We start from the raw sequence: 11,424 nt of genomic DNA on the forward strand, positions 1-11,424 counted from the left end.
AGCTTGAACATCTGGAAGTTCTCGGTTCACGTACTGTTGAAGCCTGACTTGGAGGAAATGGCAACCCACTCCAGGACTCTTGCCTGGAAAATCCCATGGACCGAGGAGCCTGGTAGCTACAGTCCATGGGGTTGCAAACAGTCGGACACGACTGAGCGACTTCACTTTGCTTCACTTCACTTCACTTCACTTCACTTGCTAGTGTGTGAGATGAGTGCAGTTGTGTAGTAGTTTGAACATTCTTTGGCAACTGCCTTTCTTTGGGATTGAAATGAAAACTGACCTTTTCCAGTAATGTGACCACTGCTGAGTTTTCCAAATTTGCTGGCATACTGAGGGCAGCATCATCATTTAGGACTTGAAATATAGCTCAGCTGGAATTCCATCACCTCCACTAGCTTTGTTTGTAGTGATGCTTCCTAAGGCCCACTTGACTTCAGACTCCAGGATGTCTGACTCTAGGTGAGTGATCACACCATCATGGTTATCTGGGTCATTACGATCTTTTTTGTATAGTCCATCTGTGTATTCTTGCCACCTTTTCTTAATATCTTCTGCTTCTGTTAGGTCCATACCATTTCTGTCTTTTATTATGCCCATCTTTGCATACTAAAGGACAGAGACAATCTTAAAGGGCCATTTAAGTCTGTATACTTGGAAGAGAGACACTTCATCCTATAAATACAGGAAAGGGTGATGGGAAAGGTTTTCAAAGTTTGCGTAAAATATGAGTCAACCAAGGGACCTTGAATTAAGAGAGATTAGGGCCCAGCAAAAGGCAGAGACCTATTTAACAGGTTATTGGTAATTTTGTAACTTGAACAGAAGCTCTTGAGCAATGCATTAGTTTTCTCAATTTAACCTGTTAGGAGGGTCCTCTTGGAGGCTGTAAATTCTGCTCAGTGCCTTTTACAGGAGACTAATGGTATTTGTTTTGAGAAGTGAAATGTGTACTTTGGTCATGATCAGTCATGTCTGGAACCCTGAAGCATATTACTCTTTGTGCTGAGTGTCTATGTCACTGCAGGACATTTTAAGGCCAAGGGTTCTATGACCATGGGAAGTTTAGGCAAGGCATAATTATTTTTTTCTCTTTTATATTTGATTGTTTCCCTGAGATTAAAAAGGCCACCATTCTTAAATTTACCACATCCCAGATATTGGCCAACAACTATGACTTGAGCTCCCATATTGATTAAGTCCACAAAGCTTTGTTCAATCGGTATATTTTAGCAAATATTTAAGTTAATTTAGAACCTGTGCAGCAGAGGCACAAGAGTCAACCAGCATCAATTTATCTTTTTGTTATACACAGTTTCAAAGTAAATTTTGGATTGCCAATGCGTCAAATTATGGACCTTTGTTTGAAATTTATATACTTAAGCAATATATAGAATTTATATAATAAAGTACATAATTAAACATTTCATTCCTCTGTATTCTTTCCAGTGGGGTTGCTCCTAGGTGCTTAAAGCCTCAGTTCTTATTTTCTGTCTCTGTATGATACTCCACTGGAGAACCTTCCAAATGAATGCAGGGATAGCAGGGGAAGGGCTAGGACCTACCTAGCAGCCTGCTATCTGTCTTTCCCAGGGTTCCCAGGCCACCTCCCAGGGGCTGGGGTGGCACTTTGAGGCTATGGCCGGCAGCCTGACCTTGGACCATGCAGTTAGCCCCCTTGTCCTGAGTATGAGCCCTTCTGCATGTTGATACCGGCAGCACTTACTGAAGTCTGAGCACAGTGGCTCAAGGTTTTTTGCCTTATTTAAGCAACTGGGTAACTCAGGTAGGCATTCTGGAGATGGGGAGTTCCGTATGGGAGTAAGATATTGGTGTTCTTGTGCCAAGAGCCCCCTTTGGACTAAACATTGGGCTACTGGTCCCCAGGGATGACAACGATCCCCTGAGAGTGTGGCAAGCATGTTGGTTGGAGAGACATGAGGCCCACAGTGTGAAGAGGACAGGCAGGGGCCAGAGCTCATCTGAGCAATATCGTCATCGAGACTGGGGTGCTGACTCTCTGCCCTGGGGGAGCCACCCAACACCTTCCTCCACAGGGTACCCAGGAAACACAGGGAAGAACAAGGGTTCTGCTCCAAACAATAATAAACACCGACGTCAAAGATGTGATGGGCCCTGGAACGAGCCTCTGCCAAACAGAGGCTGTGACCCGAAACCCAAGAGCATGCCCAGCGCTCCTGCTGCCCTAAGGTGGGCCCACCTGGGCTAGTATCTAGAAGCCCAGTTTAGCCAGTGAGGACTACTCATTTTGAATGTTCCCCAATCTGGGACATTAGCGTAAGTTCATCAGAGGCACAGATTTTATCCTAAGTGGCTCTCACGGGGGCTTGGAACCCATCAGGAAGACAAGCGCAGTCCCATTCACAGAGCTGCTCGAATCCATGCACAGCACTCTGCTCACAGCATCAACTGTTTTATAAGATTTAAAGATTCTTCTGATGGTGAAGCAGGAGCCAATAGCACTCAGACGAAAGGCAGCTCCAAACCAGAGGAGGCTGCCAGGCAGGCCCATGCAGGGTGTTGCAGTTTGCAACAGCATAGTAGTAAGCTGGGCTGTGGGGAGCTTAGCTAGCTTTTGTGGCTTCCTGTGGATTAACTAATTTGCATAATTTCAGCAGAATCTGGGGCCGAGGGGCTGTCCCTACTGGTCTGGTACCAAACTCCACGGCAACTGGGGTAAATGTACACTGGCCTTTGTGAGAAAGTCCTGTAAGGGAAGTGGCTGTGTTGTGGACTTAATTGCTCAAGCTGTGGGGTGTGGATTAATTGCTCAAGGACAAAACAGAGTCAAGAAAAAGTTCAGTCAGTTCAATTCAGTCACTCAGTCGTGTCGGACTCTTTGCGATGACATGGACTGCAGCACGCCAGGCCTCCCTGTCCATCACCAACTCCCGGAGTTTACTCAAACTCATGTCCATTGACTCGGTGATGTCATCCAACCATCTATCCTCTGTTGCTCCCTTCTCCTCCTGCCTCAATCTTTCCCAGCATCAGAGTCTTTTCAAATGAATCAGTTCTTCGCATTAGGTGACCTTTAAGTATTGGAGTTTCAGCTTCGACATCAGTCCTTCCAATGAATATTCAGGACTGATCTCCTTTAGGATGGACTGGTTGGATCTCCTTGCCGTCCAAGGGACTCTCAAGAGCCTTCTCCAACACCACAGTTCAAAAGCATCAGTTCTTCGTGCTCAGCCTTCTTTGTGGTCCAACTCTCACTGGCCATCTACAGTGATTTTGGAGCCCCCCAAAATAAAGTCTGTCACTGTTTCCATTGTTTCACCATCTATTTGCCATGAAGTGATGGGGCCAGATGCCATGATCTTAGTTTTCTGAATGTTGAGCTTTAAGCCAACTTTTTCACTCTCTTTCACTTTCATCAAGAGGCTCTTTAGTTCTTTGCTTTCTGCCATAAGGGTGGTGTCATCTGCATATCTGAGATTATTGATATTTCTCCCGGAAATCTTGATTCCAGCTTGTGCTTCTTTCAGCCCAGCGTTTCACATGATGTACACAGCATATAAGTTAAATAAGCAGGGTAACAATATACAGCCTTGATATACTCCTTTCCCAATCTGGAACCCATCTGTTGTTCTATGTCCAGTTCTAACTGTTGCTTCCTGACCTGTATACAGATTTCTCAAGAGGCAGGTCAGGTGGTCTGGTATTCCCATCTTTTGAAGAACTTTCCACAGTTTGTTGTGATCCACATAGTCAAAGGCTTTGGCATAGTCAATAAAGCAGAAGTAGTTGTTTTTCTGGAACTCTCTTGCTTATTCAATAACCCAACAGATGTTGACAATTTGATCTCTGGTTTCTCTGCCTTTTCTAAATGCAACTTGAACATCTGGAAGTTCTCAGTTCACATACTGTTGAACCTTGGCTTGGAGAATTTTGAGCATTACTTTACTAGACAATGTTAGAAAACACAAAACAAACCAAAATTATATGACATCAACAAACTAGGAACAGGCAAAACTTTCTCAACAAAATAAGAGCTATTATGACAACCCCACAGCTAATATTATACTCACTGATGAAAGACTAAAAGCCTTTCCCCTAATACCTGGAACAAGACAAGGATGCTCGCTTTTGCCACTTCGATTCAACATAGTATTGGAAGTTCTCAGGAGGAAAATTAGGTGAGAAAAATAAACAAAAGACAGAAGAAAGAAGTGAAATGACTTCTGAACAGGTATGACATGATCTTATATATAGAAAGCTCCAAGGCTCACACAGACAGGATCACACACGCATAGACACAGACTAATAGAACCAAAAAATTCAGCAGAGTTGCAGGATACAATGTCAACTCACAAAAATCAGTTGTGTTTCTATGCACTAACAATAAGTAAATCTGAAAAGAAACGAACAGAACAATTTCATGGGAATTCCCTGGCAGTCCAGTGGTTAGGACTCCTCACTTTTACTGTCGAGGGCAGGGGTTCAGGCCCTGGTTGGGGAACTAAGATTCCTGGAGCCACATGGCCAAAGAGAGAGAAAAAGAAGGAAGAAAACAATTTCATTCACAGTAGCATCAACAAGTAGGTATCTTACCCCATGTGATTTCTAAATATGATTCCCAGCTACTGAGAAAGGCAAATACTGTGATACTTTGGAGCTTATCAAACCCAAGTTCAAATCGTGACTCAGTCACTTACTAGCTTCATGATCTTTGGCAGTTTTCCTCATCTAAGCATGAATTTCCTCCTCAGTCAATTGGGGACAGTGTAACCAATTAACAGAATTACTGTGAAGACTAGGGATGATTCAACTCAATGCTTGGCATATAGAGTGTACTCAATAAATTATAGCTACTGATTGTTTTTTTCTACTAACATCAATCAAGTAATTCTTATAAGAAAGCTAGATAGGCAGTACCTCTGAGTTCTAAACACTCAAAACAAACAAGTTAATTGTGTACAACAGCTTGTGAGCACATAAAAGGGATTTCACCAGATTAACAATGTTGTATTTCTTGAGGAGTACCCATAGATAGTCTAGGAAAACAGGCGCTGATTTTATCTGTCAAATCACCATCTGGGGGCATTCAGATACTGTTACAGCCAGGTGCCCACATGTCGCAGGGCACACCACCAGCACATCAAAGGGAAAACTGGTTAAGGAGATGTCATTGACAAGGACCTGAAGATATTAGGAGACTTAAAAGTGTATGTTTTAAAAATAAGGATATGCCATTAACATTGGTAGTTATTGTTCAATCTTCATCCAAAATGTTATACCAATCCTCAAATTATATTCCTGCCAAATCTTGAGAGTTCCTTCTCTCATATAGTTTCAAGGATACTTAAACTTTGACAATTTGATAAATGAAAAATAGCATCTTTGGTGTGCGTGTGTACACTCAGTCATGTTCGACTCTTTGCAACACCATGGACTGCAGCCTGCCAGGCTCCTCTGTCCATGGGATTTCCCAGGCAAGAATATTGGACTGGGTTGCCATTTCCTCCTGCAGGGGACTTTCCTGGTCCCAAGGATCAAACCTACGTCTCCTGTACTGTAGGCGGATTCTTTACCACTGAGCCATCAGGAAATTTTATTTTTTAAAACTTATTCATTCATTTACTTATTTAAAAATTAATTCTTATTGGAGTATAGTTAATTCACAGCATTGTGATAGTTTCTGCTGTACAGCAAAGTGAATCAATTATACATTTACATATAGCTACTCTTTTCTTGAGAATCTATCCTCATATAGGTCATTCCAGAGTATTGAGTAGAGTTCTTGCACTATACAGTAGGCTCTTATTAGTCATTTTATTTCTAGTAGTGTGTATATATCAATCCCCATCTCCCAATTTTCCCTCCCCCTCTTTTCTCCCTTGGCAACTGAGCAAAGCTGAGAATTTTTTCATCTTTATTTGTTTTTCATAACATTTCTGATTATGTTATTTTCTGTTTTTTTTCCTACTGTTTTTGTAATTTTTCTTTAGTATTTATAAGAAGTTTTTTAATACTAAGAAAATGAAACTTTTATTATATACCCTGTCATTTTGCCTGGTTTGTTAATTGCCTTACAATTTTTTTGGCCACACTGCTTATGGGATCGTAGTTCTCCCACTAAAGATGGAACCTGGGCCCCCTGCCGTGGAAGCATGGAGTCTTAACCACTGAACCACCAGGGAAGTCCCTGTCTTTACGTTTTTTTCAGAGTTGTTTTAGGCCATGGAAAAGTTTAGTGTAATCATATTTACCATCTGCTCATAGCATCTGAATTTTGTTTCTTGCTTAGAAAGGTTTTTCAACTCTATGCTCCTGCATTTCATTCTGGGAATTTAACTCCTCAAAATACTTTCCAGAATGATTAAAACGTTATGTTCACAAACTTTCACTGCACTAATACAGGATTGGTCCATAACATTTGCTAACTCAATAAACAAAATACTTGCAGGGGAGTTAAAATGAGGTAGGTATATATTTACCATTTTAGAAAGGTTTTCAATTTATGTTGTTAACTGATACAGCCAAATTGCAAAACAATATATGGTATACTCCATTTCGGTAAAAAGAGAAAAAAGCACCTATATCTCTAAAGTATATTCTTCTTTAGCCTTAGAAAAGCTCTAGAAAGTTATGTAAGACAGTGTGAATAGTAGTTACTCCCAGAGAAGGGAGAACTCTAGGTACATGCGTGAAGGAAAAAGGATTTAATTTTCATAGTAAACTCTTGCATGTTGTTTAAACTTTTATCATGCCCATACTTTGTTCTTATTAACATAATAAAGAATGAATACTGAGATGTGCAGGCTTTGAAGATATGGCAGTGGCAGCAGATAAAAGCAGATTTAAAGTAGATAGAGCAATTGGATAGCAAAACCTCAAACCCATGGACTGCATCAAAAGCAAAACTAGTTGGCAAGTATCAGAGGGTAAGTATAAGCTATCACCAGCATCCACACAGAAGAAAGTAGAGGGATATGGCATTTGACAAATCTAAGTAAACGTTCAGCTTTTGGATGTGGAAGTTTACATTTAGCCAGATCTCTAAAATTTCCGCTCATATAAACCCAGGAATGTTAAAGAAATAAACCTCTTTTTGTTTTCTTGTGGACTTGAATATACCAATGTCTTTATCCTTAAAATATGGAAAAAAAAACCCAACTATAAAGTTCTAAAAGAGGAAGATGAGATCTTTTAACATTTCGCTGCCATCAAGCTTGACCACTTTAGCAATAAACACACTTTAGTACCAAACCAAACTATTCTAAGACACTTTGGAGGCCTAAAATATGTTACGTTGGTTCAACACACCTTTACATCCATTCACAGAGGAAATTTTTGTTCCAAACTTGGGAAGTTTAATGACCCAGCATCATAGAATGGTTGGTCCTTGTATAGAAAACAAAATTCCATAATCAACTTAAGATAGTTTACAGAGTGCTCATGAACCAATCAAATGCAATTTGAGAGAACATTTCTCCCATCTTTTCTGGTTTACGTTTTTGGAAAGTTCCTGACGAGGCCTAGCAAAAGGCACAGGACTTTGAGGAACTGGCTAATCTGCTAAGCGAGGAGAGAATTTGTCCATCCTTTTTGTGTTGAGACTGCAGAACCGCCTTTGCTTCATTAAGTTAATGAGCCAAGGTTTCTGTAGAAGCCACTCATTTGTAGCACACCTGCTTCTCACATGATCGATGTGTCGATAATGTCAGTCCCTGGTACCGCCAGCCCCTCAGGCATTTGGAAATGGGATACACAGTTATGAAAATCCTCTTCCTTTGCCTCACAGTTTGGGTGTGGTCCAAGTTTTGAGTGATCATTTCAGTTGTGCTGCACTTTTGCGACATCAGATGACCACTTCTGGGTATCGTTTTAAACTAGTCTACTGAAAATGATGGACAGGGAGACCTGGCGTGTTGCAGTCCATGGGGTCACAAAGAGCTGGACACGACTGAGTGACTGAACTGAACTGAACTGAATGAAAATGATAGGAAACAGATTGAAGAAATAGGAAACAGACAGGAAGTTGAACTTTTAGACCTATAGTCATGAATTTACAGCATTTCTGACAGAAAGAGGCACAGCAGTGAGAACCAGAGCTTTATAATCAGAAAGATTGACGTTCACATCACAGTTCTATCAGTTAATGACTATGAATGGCCTTCGGTGGCCTTAACTTCTACATCTGAATAACAGCTTTAGTGATACCCACCTTAGAGGACTATTGTGAGGATTAAATGAAATAGTGTATGCACATGTCTGGCATATAGTAAATAGTCAATGAATGGTCATTACTATTATTAGTATCTTTCAGTGATAATTTTACTTTCCTAGTTAATACTTTTTAGCAATTACAATTAAATAGCCAGTAAGACTCTGTCTTACTTAATGTGTTCTTTTTAAAAATCAGATATACAAGTATGATATGCTTTCTTCTTTCCTTCTAGAATACACATAAATCTCTATAGTGTATGACGTATCTGCTGATGTTCAAGTTAACCTGTAAGGTTATATTCTAGGCTACGTTTGTTCTCATTGTATTGGCAGCTAGGGTCATGTCTCACATCTGAACCTCCAAGTCAGTAGGGTGATCACAATCACTGTCTCACCTTAGGTTTGAGGATTTCCTTGGCTACAATGGAAAAAATTCAACTGGTGCTTGGAATGCCTGATCTTCTGCTTCAGAGCACTTCTCAGGGATTTTCAACAGAAGAGGCTCATCTTGCCTGGTCCCTCATTCAACTTCCGGTTCTGTGGTTGGATAACACTGCTGCTCCTCTGGGTTGTGAGAGGTGTCAAGGAGCATGTCATTTCAACATGCAACGCTAGATGGAGCAAAGAGATCAGTTTTTTTGTTTTTTGTTTTTTTTTCCCGTGAAAATTCTAAATGCTGGCAAAATTAAATTCTTTTTAAAATTCGGTGACCGGATAGGCTACCCAGAGATTAGAGTCATTAGACACTTGAGTTTGCTCTTTGATCCTTCTTTTCTTCTCTGTTTTCTCATTCTCCTTGTCTGGACGTGCAGCAGCCTTGAGATTTGGGTTCCCTGGCAGTGGTAGGAAAAGCAGAGGGTTTTCCCGCTGATTGTCCAGGAGTAAGCATAAGAGGTACAGGGACAGTTTTCCTATGTCCGTGGAAACGCAGGAGACCGATGTCCACACCTGCTTTACACGCATATGTTTTGCTGCCTGTCTTCTAAGTCTGTAGGGCTGCTAAGTTGTGCCTATGGCCCACCTCTTTCTTCAGCATCCTTCCCCTCCCCCTCACCGGGGCCAGCTCAACAGTGAGCCGCTGTCTGTATCACAGGAGCCGCTCCCTCCCTTTCCACCCCCAGCCTTCCCTGTACATCGCTCCCTTTTTTCTACAGCTTCATCTCTCTGATCTACATCCCTGCCTGGAAGAGCCCAACTTTTCATCAGCCCCCTCTCGTGTGTAACAGATGAACTGAATCAGACTGTATAATAACTGCTGTCTCTTCCCCAGTCTAAAGAGCTCATAATTCTTGGTCGAGATCAGTTTTATCCCCTTGTTCTTCTTCCCTTCTGTTTCCTGTGTTTCATCTCTCGAACAGCCTTCTACGACGTTTATTCTAAATACGCCCTGGTTCAGGCAATGAAGGGATGGCCAAGTGGATGAAAGGCTAGTTCCCTTGACCTCGTCCATCTCTAACACTGACTCTCCTGTTTTCTCCCATCCGACCGCCTACCTTCCCTTCTACTTACTTGTCCTGATCGTTTAACTGTCCTTTGCCAGTGACTGAATGCAGGGCCCTTGCTCAGATTCCTCCCTTTCAAGTCAGTTCATTCGTGTAATGTTTCTTGTGCTCTCCTATTGCTTCCCTGCTGTGTCATTTTAATTGCTGCTGTTTTGGTATTTTGTTTTCCACATTTATCTCTGGCTTACGTGCATTAGGTCTCTGCTCATTAAAATGGATTAACTGAGGTATTTATTGAAGTGGCAGACTTGGATTCATCTCAGCTTGCAAATGAAATCGGAATCTGACTATAAGATTGTAAAAATAAAACTGAGCTGGTAGGTTGGATCATTGGGGAATATCAGGTAAACAAAAAACGAGTTAGCTTTAGTTCTTCAGAAGATAGTCCACGGGTCAACAGTCTTAGATGCAAATAAAAATGACAGAACTGGGCCTGCTGCTCACCTCCATCTGGGCAATTCTCAGCCTTTACCAGCAGATAACTGGTGTTCTGCCAATTATTTCTCTACTGTTTCTCATTAATTATATTAAATGTTGGGAGCAAAGTTTCTCCCAGTATGCATAGTCCGTTTAAAGAGTCATGGAGTATGTACAAAACTTTCCTGGTGACTCAGACGGTAAAGAATCTGCCTGCAATGCACGAGACCCAGGTTCAATTTCTGGGTCAGAAAGATCCCCTGGAGAAAAGAATGGCAACCCGCTACACTATTCTTGCCTGGAGAATCCCATGGACAGAGGAGCCCGGCGGGCTACAGTCAGCAGGGTCGCAGAGTTGGGTATGACTAAGTGACTAACACTACTTTTCATGTACAAAAGCACATTTACTTCTTTGTATTTAAACCCAAGAATGGCTGGGATTTTGATAGGTAATTATATATTTAAGAACTATTTATCAAAAAGTTAATATGTGTAAAAATAAGGGTTTTTTTCACACTATAAAGTGTTTCATAACAATTTAATACTACTTGTAATAAGATGAATGGGATAGAAAAATCATCTATGCCTTGGCTTGCTGATGTCATGTCCAAGCAGGAGAGACCGCATCTTGGGCCCGGAAATTAATTTCAGCACTGATCCCGGCTGAAAATAACTCAGGATGTTTGTTAAACTGGCTTGGGCTTGAGTAGAGTTCAGATGGATGAAAACTCTGCCTCTCTGTGGGCGATTATAGGTTAGAGAGAAATTGATGTGCCCAATTTCCATTTCTTTAAAAAAAAAAAAGCCTTCTGACTCAGTACCTTGTAGTAAAAAGAAAGGACTTGGTCATCAAGATGACTTTAGGCGTCATTTCTCCGTTTCCTTTTGCCTCCTGCAGGACCATTCGTCAAAGTAGACACGCTGCCTACTGGCTAACTTGAACTGTGTGGGCAGCAAAACTGTCCACACTGCACTCGGGTGGGTAAAGAAAATGTAGCTTCTCAATTTCTCTATAACAGATCACATCCCAGTCAGGAGTTTTGATCTGCTGGGGTTGGTGATGAAGACGAGGTAGGATGGTGAATCCAGATTTAGTTCATCCGGATTTTTTAATTTAAAAATCCCCCTTCATTAGATGCTCAGGTGATCAACACACAGAAATCCCTTGCATTCCTATACACGAATAATGAGAAAGTAGAAAAAGAAATTAAGGAAACAATTCCATTCACCATTGCAACGAAAAGAATAAAATACTTAGGAATATATCTACCTAAAGAAACTAAAGACCTATATATAGAAAACTATAAAACAC

Source organism: Capra hircus, chromosome 27 (assembly GCF_001704415.2).
Source record: "Capra hircus breed San Clemente chromosome 27, ASM170441v1, whole genome shotgun sequence".
Classification (NCBI taxonomy): Eukaryota; Metazoa; Chordata; class Mammalia; order Artiodactyla; family Bovidae; genus Capra; species Capra hircus.